This window comes from Apodemus sylvaticus, chromosome 6, assembly GCF_947179515.1.
Source record: "Apodemus sylvaticus chromosome 6, mApoSyl1.1, whole genome shotgun sequence".
NCBI classification, from domain to species: Eukaryota; Metazoa; Chordata; class Mammalia; order Rodentia; family Muridae; genus Apodemus; species Apodemus sylvaticus.
In genome coordinates, this window is record NC_067477.1 from 141,922,964 (window position 1) to 141,940,808 (window position 17,845).

At 38.4% G+C, this 17,845-nt stretch overlaps 1 protein-coding gene across 15 annotated transcripts in view; it reads left to right on the forward strand.

The window, feature by feature from the left end:
* The window catches only part of LOC127687708 (uncharacterized), a 472,408-nt gene that overhangs the window by 342,969 nt on the left and 111,594 nt on the right, over positions 1-17,845 (forward strand). For 2 of the 15 annotated variants that reach the window (XM_052186629.1, XM_052186632.1), the window contains exon 1: positions 15,562-15,645. The exons of the other annotated variants lie outside the window; for them this stretch is intronic. The gene's annotated coding sequence lies outside the window, so the exon portion shown is untranslated. Of the gene's footprint in view, positions 1-15,561; positions 15,646-17,845 lie in introns of those variants that run through there. 15 annotated transcript variants of the gene reach the window in all.

Consider the following 17,845-nt stretch of genomic DNA (forward strand, 5'->3'; position numbering starts at 1 on the left):
TTGCTCATTGATCACAGTAGCACTTGTAATCCCAAAGAGCAACCACACAATGACACAATGACAGGGAGTTTGTGTGAGTGTGTACAAATGTGTGGCAGGAGTGTCCATGAGAAGTTGGGAGATGTTCCTGTGATCCCAGCTCCCTGAAGATAGAGGTGGGAAGAGTGCCTGGGAGTTAGGTAAGAGAAAGAGAAAGAGAGATCGGATGGACAAACACAGGTATATTTATTTATGACATAGATCAATAATGAGTGGGTCACCAAATGTTTTAGTACTATTATGAAATTATATTTCTGAAGTACTGATATGACAGTATCATAAATCTTTGTTTTTCATGCTTTGTACTAAACCCAGTATGGCATGGGACAAGCATTGCGTTATTCAGATTTTAAGAGCCATCAGATGAATGTCTCTGTGCTATATGTAGAATAACTCACTGGGGGTTTTACATGAGACCTTAGGCTGGTGGTTTTCAACCTGAGGGTCACGACCCCTTTGGGGAGTCAAACAGCGCTTTCACAGCGGTTGCATATCAGAAATCTGCATATCTGGTATGTATATTATAGCTCATAACAAGGAAAAATGGACTGGAGCATGAAGGATCTGATGGAAGGAGGATGGAGGGTACTGGGAGAGACAACTGGAATTGGGTGGCATTTCAAAGGTGAGGTAGAAACCTAGTGCAGTAGAAACTCTGAGGTACCTACAAGGATGACCCTGGCTAAGACTCCTAGGGGTACAGAGCTTGAGTGAGCTGTCTTTTGTAACAAGGCAAAACTTCCAGTGGTGGGAGTGGGACATCAACCCAGCCACAAAGTTTCAGTATATGATTTATCCTACCTGTAAGGTGGCACTGAACTTGTGGGTGTGGCCAGCCAATCAGTCTCCATCTTGAGACTCATGCTATAAGAAGAGGAAGCCCACCCCTGACACTGCCTGGAGGACCAAGAGCAGAGACTGGATAGTCCAGAGTCCCAGGATAGAACCAAACATGAGCAGTCAATGAAATGATTCTGCTATACTCATAGACCAGAACCTAAAGCCTAGCATAAGCATCATCAGAAAGTCTTCATCCAGCAACTGATGGGCTCAGATGCAGAAGCCCACAGCCAAATATTAGACTGTATTCAGGGGATTCTGAGGAAGATGGGGGTCATAGGAGCCAGAAGAGTGGTCAAGAACACAAGAAAAACCAGAGTCAACAACCAGGGTTCATCAGGTGCTCAGGGGGACTGAAGTGGCAATCAGGGAGCCTTCAGGGGTCTGACCTAGACTCTATGCATGTATGCTATGGTTTGTATAGGTTGATCTTCTTGTGGGAAATTGTCTTTGACTCTTTTACCTGCTTTTGGTACCATTTTTCTTCTACTCGGTTGCCTTGTCCAGCCTAAAAATGAAGGGAGGTAACTAGTCTTTCTGCAACTTACTGTGTTGTGTTAATATCCCTGGGAGGCCTGTAGAGGAGGAATGGATCTAGGGGAGAAGGAAGGTTCAGGGAGAGACTTGGAGGAGAGGAGGGAAGGGAAACCAAGTTAGGGATATAATTGTATGAAAGAATAAAAAAAAATACAAATTTACAGTAGCAAAATTTTTTATAACGTAGGAATGAAAATAATTTTATAGTTGGGGGTCACCACAATAAGAGGTGCTATATTAAAAGGTCACAGCATTAGAAGGTTGAAAACCACTGCCTTTAGACAGTCCTGTACTGATTGATTAAAACAGAAAAGCTCTTAAACTTTGTGAGGTTTTTATGTGTTAAGTTCTACATCCTGCCCAGGTGTGTGAGTTCTAATTGCTTTGTTTTGCAAAGTAGAACTCAGCATTCAGACATTTTTAGTCTTGTTTTGTTTTGATGGAGTGGGGTGGGGGCTGGGTGGGCCAGGGTTGGGTGGGGTGAGGGGTTGTGGTGTCTCAGGTTGGCTACAAAGTTGCTATGTAGCCAAGGCTGGTTTCGTTTCCTGATCCTTATTGTCTGGCCAGTGCTGTTACTGCAGTGTGAACACCCACTGCAAGCTACATTTCCTTTTTTATTTTAGAAGGTAAAATTTATCAAACTTTTGAGGTTTTATGATATAAAATATTAGGTGCTCAATGTCTTATGTGTGAAGTAGAAGCAATAACCCTAAAATTAAGCAGTATAAAATGCAGTACTGGATAAATACCATTAAAGAATAACCACAGAGTGAAAACAAGTATTTTGTCTTCTATGCTGCATCTAGAAACATCATTTTTTTTCAATGTTCTTTTCAAAGCAACCTTTCCTTTAGTAGCTTATCGTTCTTTTTTTCCCATTGACTGAGAGGTGGGAGTAACAGAAGCACACATGTGTGCATACACATGCACACACACACACACACACACACACACACACACACACCCTTATATATGGTTATGTGGGAGTAAGATGCATCCATACCTGTGGATGGGAGGGGTAAGAGTAGCATGCACATGTGTGTGTGTGTGTGTGTGTGTGTGTGTGTGTGTGCACAAGCACAGGCTTGGGAACACGTGCAACACAGTATATATCCTATGAGGGCAAACATCTCTGTGCCCTGTAGATAGAATTGACGTGTCTTTGCAGCCTCGTTTAGGTCAGTATCAAATTATCCGGATGTTTCTCATTACTTTGTGCTTTGGAATATGATCAGAGGACATTACAGGTGGACATGGGAGTCTGGAGTACTTCCTCTCAGATAGGGAGAGATCTAATTGTATTGATTCCAGGGCAACTCTGGCCCCTCTCCTAGGCTGAGCACTTAGGTAAAGAACCCCAACAGCTTTTACCCCTCTTACTTTTTTTCTGCCTCCCCTTTCCATATAGCTTAGCATATCCCTTATCTTTATATGTTTCAATGTTCTCAAGCAGGTTTCCTGGGAGCACCTTACTGAAGGGGCTGTGCCTGGTCCAGTTTTTGATGGGTTTTATGAGAATAGCAGTGCTCACTTTCCTCTTTGGCATTTCTTGGGGGCATATTCTATGCTGCTTCCCTGTGTGCAGCACTGTGTTAGTGTGGGGTAGGTGACCATGGAGACAGGCCAGAGGCAAAGACTGTGGCCTGTAGGACGAAGGAGCCACAACATTTAAAGAAAGGGCTTGGGTCTAGTTACAAAGTACTGGAGAAAGCCAGCTCCTGCTTTTGGTATTGGTGTGTTCCTCTTTTCTTTTCTGCTTCTCTTTTTCTTAAGTTTGGGCCAATATTAGATATTTAGTAAAGATTCATAATGGTATTGCATACTATGTGATATCAGACTTCCAATGCATTGTTTTTTGATGAACAAGAGATGAAAAAGTGAAAGCCATCTCTGTCATTTGACACCAGCACTGACTTTTTCGCGATACTTATTTTGAGCTTTCAGCTCTTTGTCCCTTCATGAACACTTTATGGAGACAGACAGACTTGTTACGAGAAGAGAAGGTAAAAAGATAAGAAGACCCTCAACATCCACTTGATAGCACCCGTGAGACAGAAGTCAGTGGAGCCACAGGCTCTCACCGCTTTCGTATGCACAGTTTTAGTCTCAGTTTTCAGTAGTGTGCAAGTTTTAAGAGTACTCGCTCTAAAGTGAGACATTTTTATTTGTTTAAAAATTTTAAATTCTCACATTTAAAATTTTACATTTGGATATTTGTGTTCTAAATAGAAGACTAAGTGGAGGTGGGTGGAGGGGAGAATGAAGAAATTACAGAGGTGATGTGGAGCAATGATGGAAATATTAGTAGAAAGATGTGTTGACGAGCTGAGATCTAGCCTGCTCAGAGAGCCCCGTGCTTAGGTGCTATAGGCCTTGGAATTAGTTGATTGATTGATCCTTATCCAGACCCAACCCCAGCTACATGATCTTTTCCAGCACCTATTTCTCAGGAACAACCCCTCCTCCCCATCTTCCTCTTCTGTCCTCTGAATTTTTTTGGGCAAGTCTCATCAGGTAGACCTGCCCCCCCCCCCACCCCCCGACACTCACAGCTTTTGATGCCACCATCTTGCCCTAAGATACATCATGTGCAATGCACAAGTCTTATGTTTGTTGAGTGCAACATTTAAGAATTCTATCACGAAGCACCCACTCCTGAGTCTTTCTTCTTTAGCTTCATGAAGTATGTCAATTATATCTTAGGTATTCTAAACTATTGGGCTAATATCCACTTATCAGTGAGTGCATGCCATGTGTGTTCTTTTGTGATTGGGTTACCTCACAATGATATTTTCTAGTTCCATCCATTTGCCTAAGAATTTCATGAATTCATTGTTTTTAATAGCTGAGTAGTACGCCATTGTATAAATGTACCACATTCTCTGTATCCATTCCTCTGTTGAAGGACATCTGGGTTCTTTCCAGTTTCTGGCTATCATAAATAAGGCTGCTATGAACATAGTGGAGTATGTGTCATTATTACATGTTGGAGCATCTTCTGGGTATATGCTGGAGTGGTCCTCAGATAATACTATGTCTAGTTTTCTAAGGAACTGACAAACTGATTTCCAGAGTGGTTGTACCAGCTGAAATCCCACTAATAAAAGAGGAATGCTCCTCTTTCTCCACATCCTCACCAGCACCTGCTGTCACCTGAGTTTTTGATTGTAGCCCTTCTGACTGGTGTGAGGTGAAATCTCAGGGTTGTTTTGATTTGCATTTCCCTGATGATTAAGGATGTTGAACATTTTTTTAGGTGCTTCTTGGCTGTTTGATATTCCTCAGTTGAGAGCTCTGTTTAGCTTTGTACCCCATTTTTAAAAGGTTTATTTGATTGTTTGGAGTCTAATTTCTTGAGTTCTTTGCATATATTGGATATTAGCCCTCTATTAGATGTAGGATTGGTAAAGATCTTTTCCCAATCTATTGGTTTCCGCTTTGTCCTATTGACAGTGTCCTTTACCCTACAAAAGCTTTGTAATTGTATAAGGTTCCATTTGTCAATCCTTGATCTTAGAGCATAAGCCATTGGTATTCTGTTCAGGAACTTTTCCCCTGTGCCCATGTGTTCAAGATTCATCCCCACTTTCTTCTCTACACGCTTCAGTGTGTCTGGTTTTATGTGTAGATCCTTGATCCACTTGGACTTGAGCTTTGTACAAGGAGATAAGAATGGATCAATTTTTATTCTTCTACATGCTGTTCAACCTCCAGTTGAACCAGTGCCATTTGTTAAAAAATGCTGTCTCCCCCCGCCCCCCACTGGATGGTTTTAGCTCCTTTGTCAAATATAAGTGACCATAGGTGTGTGGGTTCATTTTTGGGTCTTCAATTCTATTCCATTCATCTTCTTGCTTGTCTCTTTACCTATACCATGCAGTTTTTTTTCTTATCACTATTGCTCTATAATACAGCTTGAGGTCATGGACCATGATTTCCCCAGAAGTTCTCTTATGGTTGAGAGTAGTTTTTGCTATCCTGAGTTTTTTGTTATTCCAAATGAATTTGAGAATCGCTCTTTCTAACTCTATGAAAAACTGAGTTGGAATTTTGATGGGGATTGCACTGAATCTGTAGATCCATTTTTACTATATTAATCCTGCCAATCTATGAGCATGGGAGATCTTTCCATCTTCTGAGACCTTTTTTATTATTTTCCCCATAATTTTGAATAGCTTAGACTTTTAAATAAACTTAGTTTTATTGTTCCTATGGTTGAAATTCCTAGAAGCAATTTTATTAGGATATAATACACATACAATTTAATGTTGTAACGCTCTGCAATTACAATTATAACTTTGAAGATACAGGAATAGATGATATATGTAATGTCTGGAAGTATGGTTATGCACTGACTTTAACCTCTTAAGTGAGATAAGATTGTATAATATAGGCTTGAGTAGCTCAGTGGTAGAGAGCTTACCTAACATGTGCAAAACCTGGGTTTGATGCCCTCCCCCCAACAACAACAAAAAAATATATTTCTAGTATTCAGGAGGCAGAGGAAGGAGGATCAGGAGTACAAGGACATCATGAGTTCAAGACCAGTCTGTGCACATGAGATCAAGACCAGACTGCACATGAAATCCTGTCTCAAAAAGCAAAAAACATAACCTTTGAAGAATTTTAATTAGGTATTTGGTGAGATCTACACACCTGAATGATCTATTAAGGTAATTAATGTATTACTAAATATCTAGGGAAAATCAAAAAGCACAAATAAGCAGAAATATACACTATTCTTGATAAATTAGTTATCATGGAAGATAATGTAGTAATGGTGCCATAGCTGTAAATGCCTGGCTTAGAGCTATTCATTTGAAATTGGTTTCAGACACCCATGTCTAATTCTTGTAATGCTATCAAGATTTCTGTGACCTAAGTTTTGGCTTTCTGAATCATTGGATAACATGATGCATCTGGTTGGTGATAAAATAATATAATTCCATTTTTGATCAGAAAAGTCAAAATTAAGTTTTTGAATTCAATTAATAAGTTGACTCCAAAAATAGTTATAAATGGTGAGTTAGACATTTGAGCAAGTGTAATGTTGGAAGTATCCTGCAGTAACCCCATTGATGTTGGTGTCTTTCCCCTACAATGTTTAGAACTTTAAATACATTTGAAAAAAAGAAAACAGAGCTGTGTAAGAATTGATGTGAAGTTTTATGCAGATAAAGATTAACATACATGCCTGTTGTAGCATCTTTCTGTTGACCAACTAGTTGTTTTATAGACTTAAATAACCAACTCCATTTGCCAAACCACTGATAGTTCTCCTTTAAGATAGATTTTATGAATTCAGAGTAAAAATACTATTCTCCATTGCCTGTGAAAGCTTCTGAAGAGACTACAGGGACAGAGTCTTGCTGAGAATGTGAGGCTGGTTTCCAGCTCAGTCCTGCTTCACTCTCCCAAGAGTTGCCATTGTGGGCATATGTGACCACACATAGCTACGAAAAGTTTTAAGCAGAATGTGAGATGGCAGGGGTACCCTGTGACATTAAACAGTTTTATAGAGAACTTTTAGGCTCAAAAGTAAAAGCTGACGTATAAACCTACATTGTATATTTTCTCTTGGTTGAGCAAATCTGTGTGTTGTGCATAAACAAATACTCGTGACATTAGAAAGGTAAAATCTGGGGAAGCAGAAATTTGTTCAAGTATTTCTGGGGCTGACATTCATACTGATACTCATGTCAAAATAAAAGGCAGTTATTAAACAGTTTCTGTTGTGTGGACTGTATGTGGACTGTATGTGTGTGTTTGAGTACATGCGCATGCCTGTAGGTACCCATGCCTATTCTGTGTATATGGAGAGCAGAAGGTAGCATCCAGTCTTCCTCTGTTGCTTTTCTTTGGGAGATGGGGTCTTTTGCTGAACTTGTAACTCACAAAGGCTAACCAGCAAAAACCAGCCTATCTCTGCCTCCACCTCTCAGTATTTGGATTATAGATGTGTATTGCCATGTTTTATGTGGGTATAGAGGTCCTAAATTCAGGTGCTCATGTTTGCATACCAAGTACTTTACCCTGAGTCATTTCTCTAGTCCCTTGATTTTTAAAGTTAACTTATTATTATGCATACATATACATGCATATCATGTATATCTGGTTTTTTTGTAGCTCCTGTAAATTGTGTTTTGATAAACCCATTTATTTTTATGACTTCTTGGGTATCAATTAAGAAAATAATTATTGTTGGATGTGGTGGTTTGTTTTTGTAATCTGAGCATTCTGGAGCTGAGGCAGGAGGATTATCAGTATTTTGAAGTCATTCTGGACTCCAGAGTGGGTTCTGGGACAGATTGGACCAGAGTGAGACATTGCCTCAAAAAAGAAAAGCATTTTTTATTAATTAGGGCGATTTTGGCTAAATTACACTGTTAAAATTTCTTCTGCTTCATCCTACTACTTTTCTTAATAGTAGAAAATACTAATTTTGCGTGGGATCTGTAGATCTTAGAATTATTTTATTGTTATACAATAGAAAAACAATGTTCAGAATTCATACTTGGGAGTCACATTCTTCCCAGAAAATGGGTAGATTTTTAGGGTTGGGGTGGGGTAGCAGTTGAATCATTTCTTTCGCTCCAGCTTTATCTGTAATATTGGAACTTTTGGATCTGTAAAAATTCTGAGGTGCTCGCTCATGTTGGAAGTAAACATTAGTGCTTTTCTTTTCTTGTTAGCTGTAACCTACTACACATTTTCTTTTGGCCAAATCTCAGTCTTTTGTAAAACTTACATAACAGGCTTCTTACATAGTTCTGTGATGGAAGAGAAGGCTCTCTGCAGGCCTTATTTTAAGATGGTAAGCTCTGCTGGACCAAAACCTGAGGGCGTAATTAACAATGTCTGTGGAGGGACCATGTGCACTGACTTCATGGGACATTTGGCCTACTAGATGGGATTTAGGTCATCATTCATTGTCGTGTGCTGTATTCCTGTGGGAGTGTAAGGTCTAGCTGCTTTACATTGAATAAGTTCCGAATGTTTGCTCTTGTTCCAGGGTGGGTGATTATACTCGAGAATGCACTTAATTACAAGCTTTATGTGTCTAGCATCCATTCAGCCTACGTCCTCTTCACTGCACCTGACATCATCTATGGAATTTCATTTGCAGGTTTTGGGAAGTCTAATGCTGTCACATTTGAAATCTGCTTTGTGATGTGTGTGTGTGTGTGTGTGTGTGCGTGTTGTGTGTTGTGTGTGTTTCCACCTTGCCATTTTGGAACTTTTTTGATTAGAATTTATGTATTAATATTAATGTTATCAACAAAACAAACACATTTGCTAAACTTCTCAGGAAAGAGGCATCATTTATGAGTGGCGGGTGATCTGAGAATGTTTGTAGTCAGGTGTGGAAGCCACAGGCCCATGTTGATAGCCTCATCTATTGCTTCAGCTGTTGAGAGAGGGCTCTGACTGAACCTGAGTTCACCCTTCCAGCTAGCCTGCCTGGCCACCTGTGGGAGGCTTACCGCTGCCTCAGCAGCACGAACTTACAGATGTGTGCTTCCATGTTCTGCCTCTTAACATCTTTTTAATGTTACGATTTTATTATTGGATAAAAATCTAATTGGTCGTGATTTACTACTAAGTTTTTTTTGATAGAATCATCTTCCATTTAATTTTTTTTACATAGTTCTTTTGGTTTGAGGGGCAGGTATCTTTACATCTCTCAGACAGACTTTGTCAACATCAAGTCGTGTTGCCTCATGTGTTTTATTTTCAAGATTTTGATTTATTCATGATTGAGAAGCCTGTAATTAGATTTCAGGATTTTATCAGAATTTATAAGTGCATTTGGTCACTGTGCAACTTCTTTGGAAGATACATATTTTCCCTTTATTTATATTTAATGTGTGTGTGCATGCGTGCACATGCATGTGCATGGGATTGGATGCTTTCCTTCAACCATGCGGGTCTCAGGCATCAAACTCAGGTTGTCAACCTTGGTGGCAGGCACCTCTGTCCGTTGAACAACCCCACCAGTCCTGTTCTTTTTCTATCAAACAAATTTTCTTACATAAACTTCTTTAATGTGGAAGGCTTAGAGAAAGAGGGGAGTAGGTCTCTCTCTCTTTTTTCATTTCTCCTGAGAAGTCTTTAAAAAGATGTTTATACAAATCAAATATGCTTATAACTTAAAAGAAATAATTTGGTGTGGCAAGTCTTAGGTAATAATAATAAAAAGTATATACACACTCTGTAACCTTTCTTTAAGTCTTTGATTTAAGTCCTCTGTCATACAGTGCCAAAGCGTTGTTCTGAGCTGTGTGTGTTGAAACATGCATGCCTGTCCTAGTGTCGTAACTAATTATATCTCTGACATGCTTACTTCTAGTAATTGGATGTCGACCTGCCACAGCATGTGTTTTAACTTTTAGCTTTATCTGGAGAACCTGCTATAGGAATGAAGTTTTTACCACATAGCAGCTTAACAGTGTACACAGATCCTGTTTAAAATATACCATATACTTTATGTTTTGCAGAGATAGTGTATGTCCAGGGGAAAGGTTTTTTCCCTTTTATTGAAAATTAATTTTTCTTGCAAAATATATCCTGATCAGGGTTTCCCTCCCCTGCTCCTCTCTGTTCCTCCCCACATCCTTTCTGGTGTGGCTCCATTCCTTTTCAGTCTCCTTTGAAAAGAATAGGATTCTAAGAGATAATAATAAAATAAAATAAGATCAATAATTGCATCCAAGTTGGCTAAGGCAAAACAACAGAAGGAGAAGATCCAAGAGAAGGCTACAGAATCAGACACACTTGTCCATACCTTCTGGAATCCCTTAGGATCACTGAACTAGAATCCATATCCTATCTGCAGAGGACCTGCTGCAGACCTGAGGAAGCCCTGTGTGCATGCTGCTCTGTCTCTGTGAGTTCCTATGAGCTTTACTCAGCTGATTTAGAAGACCCTGTTTTCTTGGTGTCCTCCCCCCTCTGGCTCTTAGGCTCTTTAACATCTTCTTCCCCCAGGTTCCCTGAGCCCAGAGGGGAGGACATTCCATTTAGGGCTGATGGAGGGCTTGGTGGAGACATCCCATTTCTGGCCCCAGTGTCTCTCACTCTCTGTGTAATGTCTGGTTAGATCTCTATCTGTTCCCATCTGCTGCAGGAGGAAGCTTCTCTGATGCTGGCTGACGAAGGCACTGATCCTCTGTGGTTCTCCCGGATTGTAACTTGGTTATCACTGACTTAACAGCTAATACACATATAAGTGAATACATACCATGTGTCTTTCTGAGTCTGAGGAAAAAGTCTAAGCAGTGAAAAAAATTTTATTTGAGCTGACATGCATATCTGCCTTTGCTGATAATTATACACTGTGTCAGCTGACTTTGCTGTTTCATCTCTGGATTGACAGCTCAGTATGAGAGTGAAGTTTTTCAGAATTTATTTTCCCTTCAAGTTTTTCAAAGATCACCTTGTAGAAGAGACTGGATGAAGTGCTGGTCACTTAATCTTCACGGTCGACAATGATTTGACAAATATTCTATGAAAATGCTCCAAGGAGAGTTTTTACAGACCAATTTAGAAATTCTGTCTTGGACATGCTTGTGACTAGAGCAGTAAATGTTTGTTATGTGCACAAGCATGTATGAAAATATATGATCCTTGTCTATGCATGCTGAAAGAGAACTTTACCAGTTCTAAGTCTCTGAACTGCAGTCCCATAGAAATTAAAGTCTTAAGACTGGGAGCAGTTAATGCAGTGATGGATTGTGGTGGTTAGCATTGTGCTGTGCTGCGTGGTGACTGTACTCTGTGGACTTAAGAGATTCCAGTCAGCACTTAGGAAGGAATACACCACAGGATCTGTGACAATTAAAAGATTTTTAAAGTGAAAGATTCAATGACTTTTCTCATTAATAAATAGGCCATTGGGGCCTTGTATACAGAAAAGGATTGTGCAATTCTCTTACTGATAATTGCTTAAAATTTAATGCTGTTTTGTTTTATGATCTTTATTTCCTATCATTGTTTTGCTGTAGTTAAAAATAAAATAACTGTCTATATATGTGTGTGTGTGCATGTGCACACATATGTATGTGGGCATGTGTGTATGTGTACATATGTAGAGACCAGAAGACAGCAGTTAGCTAGGCTGGCTGGCCAGGAAGGTCCAGAGGTTCTCTTGTCTCTGTCTCTCAACACTGGGGATACCAGCGTGTGTTATCCATCAGACCTACCAGTTTTAGGTCTTCAAGCTTTCAAGACAAGTGCTTTATAAACCACCTGAGCCATTCCCCCAAATCCTGAAGTAAAATCTTTAAATTACTGCCTAAACATAACTGTCTTTAAATTTCATGTCACATTTAAAAGGTTAGGCTTGTTTGGGTCTTGAGGTCAGCAATAGTACAGAGGCATTGGGTTTAAATTCTATGTCCTGCAGTGTATTCCTAAATGATTTTTAGGTCTAATAATTTGTATTCCTAAATACTTTTTCTGTTTTGAAAATTGAACTCCCAAGGATTTCTCCCGAATAATATATAATAATTTGTACATTAGAAAAAGTTAGATGGCCAAATTAAAGCAATAGAAAGGGTCTTTACACTTTTCCAATCCATTTCTGTTAGCCATCTTTTGTAGTATTAATCAAATTAATGCAGATATGTTTGATTTTAACTTAGGTGAGAAAATTAGACTTCACAGCTGGTAGACTACATGAGAGGAAGCTAAATTTCAAATTGTGGGATCCGCAGCAGCTCTGTCGAAAGCTAGGTGTCAGCTTGGCTAATAATAGGAGCAGCCTTGTCAGTAGACTGAAATCCCAGGGGCTGGGGATGGTAAGGCTGTAGGGTGCTGAACTGGGCATGCTTCGTCCTCCACAGGGAGTTGGATGTTTTGTTTGTCACAGGTGACTGAGTTAGGGAGGCCTGCTGCTGCTTGGGCTAATGACACAGACTTGTACAGAGTACAGAAGACTTTGTACAGTGGTGAATTTGGAATTACTGGACAGCTAGCTGATTAAGAAATAAAAATTTTACTGGTTAAATCAGAGTTTCTCTCAGAATTCTACCTAACAAATCCTTCCCTTAAAAAGAAATGTTTCTGTTTCTTTAAGCTACCTTCACAAGTAGAACTCTGAATTCCACTTCCTAACATTCTTGAGTAAATCTGATTTGTAAAGGCATATGAACACTTTATAGACTTGGCACACTAAAAATATTTAGTCATAAGCCAACAAATCAAACCCAGATATACTGACTTATGTAAATGCCAATCATATTATATATCAATGCTTGGTAAATTAGCATGTTAGTAAGTGCACAAAAACTCACACTTCAATTTTAAGATATTGTGAGAAGTTGGTAACCCATAAGTGTATGTTTTTTTAAAGTAGTGAAATAACTTCTTGATTAAAAACTCCTACCACCACTGCAGAGTTTTCACACGTTCACTGTTGTTTCTTGGTGCCACCAGCTCTGCAGTTGTGACAGGGGAGGACAAAGCCATTTATTTTGTTTGTTTTTGCCGTTTGTTTTTAAATCATTCACTCATAAATAACTAACTGCTATATTGTTTAGAATCTCCCCTTACACCAGTGGTTCTCAACCTTCTTAATGCTGCAACCGTTACATTTTCTCATAAAATACATTTTCTCACAAAATAATTTTACTTGATACTTCATAACTGTAATTTTGCTATTGTGATGAATTGTAGCAGTATCTCTTTGTCAATATCTCTATTTTCTGCTGGTTTCTTTGAGGTTATGACACACAGATTGTGAATCACTGGCTTATACACACAGTTATTTTTTGTCCTGAACTTAATGTAGCACAGAATTTTTTTTTTTAATTTGAACATTTTTATTTTGCAATTAAAGAAATACGTTTCTGTACAAATAAATTTTTCTTTAGTTGCTTACATTTGAATATTCTTACATATTGCAAGTTTTAAAAATAATGACATCTTATTTGCATACAGACAACCAGTTGTTAAAGATTGATGAATAGTACATAGACTTTAGAGTTTCAAAGTAAAACACATTTGGTTGTGTTGAAGAGATGGCACAGATGTTAAGAGCACTGATTGCTCTTCTAGAGGTATTAAGTTCAGTTCTCAGTAACCACATGGTGGCTTACAATCATGGATATGATTCTATGATTCCCTCTTCTGATGTGCATGAAGACAGGGTACATGTGTGTTTGTGTGTGTGTGTGTAAATCTTCATTAAAACATCTATTTAATAGAGTTTTATTTCTGAAAGGGTCATGTAAATGTGTATAATAGTGAAGAGATTTATGTTTTTAAGTGATACCGCAGTACTGTTACTTTTGGCTTTACAATAAAGGGAATGATACCTTTGGAGCTAACAAAGATCTGAATTTGAATATTAATTCTACTACTGAAGAAAGATAGTCTTGAGGGCATTGTTTTATCTGTTTTTACATGTGACTTAAAAAATATAACAGAATTTACCCTACAACTTTAATATTATATGTCCACACTGTTATGCCTTGAGAAAATTAATTTTAATTTTGAAATGAGTTTACACCCATAAGAAAGTTGAAAATGGTACAAAACTTCCTAAATGTCCTTCACTTGGATTATGAATCGAATTAGTTATCATACATATATAATCACACGCCATAAATTGGGTCATCTTAAAGTACAGCATCACCAATACTATTTAATTCTGGTATGTTCCCCACTCCCATTACACCCTCCTTAACTCCTGCTCAGACTTTGATATCTTTTGCTTTTTGATCATTATTTCTTCTTTCTATAAAACAGGCAAAATGTATTTATGCTTGAGTATTTTGAGATAATGTACATGAAAATGAATATGGCATTTGCCTGATACAAGAGATAAGGATCTATTAGTTTCTTGTCTTTATCCTGGGTACAGAAATATCAGACTTACAGGAGTTATTCTGAGGGATGTGATACCAGTTTGTTTTAGTAATAAATTTTGTACTAGTTTAGCAGGCACACAATATATGAGAATTAAAAAAAACAAACAAACAAAACAAAACAACCCAAATCAACCAGCATAGGTTAATATGTTAAAATAATAAACAGGAAGTCAAACACTTTCAAATTTTCTAGAAGTATGTGCATTAAGGAATGGTTCACAGAAATAAATGTAGGAAATACATCTCTTGGCAAGGAATACTTATCTTGCATGTAAGTCTGTTCATTAACATTTTACTTTGGAGTATTTTATCTTTTTGGATACATTTTCTAAATTCATTGTTTAAGGATTTTCAAATTTCATCTTTTCTGAGGTTCAGACAAGGTATGGTGAGTTCTGCTCTATTCAGTGCATGAACTGGAAAATACAGACACAGCAGTTATTTTTCATCATGATATTAAACAAACTGTGTGTGTATGTGTGTGTGTATCACAAGCTAGCTAAGAACTCTTTGATCCTTCTGCCTGAGTCTTCTGACTATAACACATTTTTTTCTGTTTTTGTTTAAAATAGAAAGAGTACTGTGAAAGCTTCCGAGTCATAACTGATGGCTTAGTGGGAAATGCTAGGTTAAGTGGGCAGTCATTACCTGCGTAGGTGTGAAATGATGGTAAGTTTCTTCCCTTTCAATGCCAGGGACATTGACATTCTCTAAAAGAAAAATAATTGGGGTGCATAGGTATCTATCACAATGAAATTGGTAAGGAGTTAAACTATGGAGATGTATAGTTGGAGTTAGCCACTTTGTGGGTTCTTTTCTCTTTCACCCTTCCCCATCCTATTTCTTCCAGCCTTTCAGCCTCCTAACACTAGATAGGAGAGTAAAAGGGAATAGAGGGGAAAGGGCAGCATTATCATTAGACTACTTCCTGCTGATTAGGGCATCAAGTTCCTTGGTCCAAGTTTGATTTTTGCCTTCAGGATATCTAATTTCTTCTTCTTGTATCTTCTTTGCACATGGCTACTTACAAACCCATGGCTAACAGCAAACAACCACCCTCATCCCTGCCTCTCAAGGCTCTAGTGTTTATATTCTCTCTGAAAAGTCCAAAGCATTTCAAACATCACATAATTGCAGAAACTGCAGCTGGCAAAATCATGCCCCTGCTAGAGCACAAGGTAAATCACAGTCCGCTGCTCTGGACAGTCTGACCCATATTCCACCCCTGGTATTAAAATGAAAAATAATATTTCTCTCTCTGTGTGTTTTTTTTAAGAAACTGAAACCCCAAATTGTCACTACAGACATGAAGAGATCAAGGAACACTACAGGTCAGGGTAAATGAGAAGCATTCCAGGTAGGCACTGTGGTATGGACCGGAAGGCACAGATCTGGGGCTTTTCCAACTGAGACTGTCATCAACTAGCTTTTTGATCTTTGTAACTTCTTTGTCATAGCTTTCATGCTCCTTATCTGAGGGTAGACTAAATTAAAGATGGAAAACAGGCTTCAGTTTTTCATCAATATTGATGGATTGGTAATGGCTGTTTGAGACAAGAATTTTGAGACTGTACCTGCAGATATTGGGAAGGAGGTCTGGGGAACACTCCTGCACTTTTTGATGACTTTTATAAGTGGTGGTGGGATTGTGATTGCATGCATGTGTGTAGATATATGTACCGCAATTGTTGAGTAAGCAGTTTGCAAAACCTTTTCAATTCAAATTGCACACAACCGGTCATGTTTTTCTGGGCTATAGAGTCGGGTGGATCTCCCAAACATTCTCATTCATATCACTGAGAGAGAAATACAGGCTAGATTCTAAGAGACACACATATAGTGATAGATGTAAAAAGAAGTGAAACAGTTGTTGCCAGAAATAATGGTATATGCATATTTAAAATTGGCCTACATGGGATCCTCTTAGAACCCATAAGCACTAATCAGACCTGATCAGTCCCTTCAGAAAGGTGGTCATTTAATGAAGTAGCTATTAAAAATTATAGCTTAATATTATATGTAGGGAATTTATTTCTAATATAGGGTACTGTTCAAACCAAGTTGCATTTTGGGTGGTATTTTAGTATCACATAGAAATAAGGCCAGTAAAAAGTGTGGCCTTTACTATATTAATACTTAGCATAATTCAAACTTACCATTGGAAGATGGAGTCCCCAGTAACTCACTAGCACAAGTACTGATAGGTGCAGCAATATTGAAAACAAATAAGGTGGCAGTTAGGTACATATTCTATGTATAAGCCATTGGGAAAATTATCATTTGATTTTAGGAGAAAGAATCCCTAAGTTTGTAGTGTCTTACATAAGAACATTATCCAGATTTAGTCCACTGTGTTAGAAACTGTACATTTGACTGGCCTTTCTGTATTAGTCATTTGTACAAGGAGGGACTTATGTAAGAGCTAAGTTATGTTACTCACCTCCACAGACTAGCAAAATTACTAGTTTTCCTTCATGTGTGTTCTGTAAGAAATTATATGTGGCAGCCACATCTGTGGTACTCATAGGCCAGTACAATAGCCTTTTTGTATTTCTTTGTATCTGTCTCAGCCATCAAGAGTGTCCCCTGGGGTAGGAGTCATGTTTTATTTATATTTGAATCACTAAACCTAGCATAAACATGGCATATGACAAATATTCCATAAGTGTTTATTTAATAACCAAAATACTGTGCTTTCTAAGAGGAGCCATGAGTTATGTGCTAGTGAAGATAATATCCATTCTGAAGTATAAAATGCCAAATCTGTAAATAAACTGGCCCTTTCCTATAGTATATTCTGTGATGGTTGGGTTTTATGCATAAATCCTTTTATGTTTTTGAGGCAAAGTCCTACTGGCCATGTAGTCCCAGATTGCCTGGAACTCAGTGTGTAGGACAGTCTGGCCTTGGATATGGAGTTATCCTGCCTCTGCCATCATGCCAGGCTGGACATCTGAGCTCTCCTGACTCAGGTTCATGTCCTAGTCTGACAGTGCTAATATGGCAAACACTCAAGATTTCCAACATAAATCGGGTCTGAAGTGGTCATCAGAATCAGTGCTGGATACAAGGAGATCTTTCTGGGACAGTCTCAAGTATTGCTCCATCACAAGGGATAACTGCTCTGCTTTACCTGGCCAAAACATCATCTCAGGCTAGTGATTAGGCTACACTCCAGCGTTAACCCAGGGCAAACTGTATGCAGCTCTACAGCACTGGGGTAAGTAAGAGGAAGGAAAGTGAAAAGATTTGCTTAAAGTTTAAGTGTGTTTTAATTAATCATGAAAAAAAACAAATACAGCTACGATGGAAGGAAACAGTAGGGACATTTTTACCTTTTCCTTTAATGCATTTTAGATATGCCCATTAATTCTTTCAGAATATTACTCAATCATATTAGAAATAAGAACCTAAGATTCCACAGATCTGTCTTTGAGTTGATACATGAGATGTAGGATAATTCTGTCTTACTTAAAAGATAAGTGTCCCTCCATCAAATCTGTGAACCAGTAACAATTCAGTTGATAGAAAGACGTCTTTCAAAGTAAGAGCCAGAT